The sequence below is a fragment of the Nanorana parkeri genome, unplaced genomic scaffold, assembly GCF_000935625.1.
Source record: "Nanorana parkeri isolate BGI_ZX_2015 unplaced genomic scaffold, ASM93562v1 scaffold1048, whole genome shotgun sequence".
In the NCBI taxonomy this organism is placed as follows: domain Eukaryota; kingdom Metazoa; phylum Chordata; class Amphibia; order Anura; family Dicroglossidae; genus Nanorana; species Nanorana parkeri.
This window is the reverse complement of record NW_017307316.1, coordinates 46,585-47,526: the sequence shown is the minus strand read 5'-3', so window position 1 is coordinate 47,526 and position 942 is coordinate 46,585.

Genomic DNA, 942 nt, shown 5'->3' with positions numbered 1-942 from the left:
CCAGCCAGCACGGATCGCCGCTATGTGATCCGGGCTGGCTGGATCAGGCAGACGCGCCCTCCAATCAGGCACTGTAGAGCGCTGCTCGCAGTGGCCTCGGAGGAGCGAGCTGCCGCCCGATGACAGCCGGGTGAATGTGGCAGAGAGAGGGAGCTAGGGGCTTCGTTTAGCGGGTGTCGTGACGGCGCCCCCCCTCAGTCCTGCGCCCGGGGCAAGTGCCCCCCCTGCTCCCCCGGTTGTTACGCCACTGGTGCTGGTACTTTAACAATGGAATAACCTGTAGGATTTTTCTCTGCTAACTCGAAAATGGTTTCTAGTGTCTCCTTGTGTATGAGGGTTTTGTTGGAAGCATCTACAAAACCTCTTGTCTTCCAGATTGGTAGGTAGTCTGTAAGAGAACGCACAATGTAGGAACTATCACTGTAAATCACTACAGGACTTTTGTTTTCATCTTTGTCTAATGTTAGCACTGTCTTAACAGCTTCTAGGTCAGCTTTTTGTGCTGAACACTGTCCTGGCAATTTGTGTTGAATGGCATAACCTAGTTGCGGGTACCAGATTGCATAACCAGAGATGTACTTTCCTGAAACACAATATCTTGAACGATCCACAAAGACAGGTTCATCAATTTTCTCTGCCTCTCTACAGAAAACAGGAGAGAAAATCTCTTGGACTTCACACAAGCACTCGTGCTCTAGTCCATTGTATTCAATCAATTGAGGATGTACATATCTGGCATTATGATCAACTTTTATTTGATTTATTGATATCACCAATAACCATTGAGCGAATCTTTGATTGGAAACACCCAAAATATTTTTCTCAAGAAGAAATTTAAGAGTAGTATGGGGAGTCTGTAAAATAATTTTGTTAAAACCAACAATGTGGTCAGTAGCTCTTAGTGCATAATGAACACCAACCAGTTGTCAAACACACATTTCA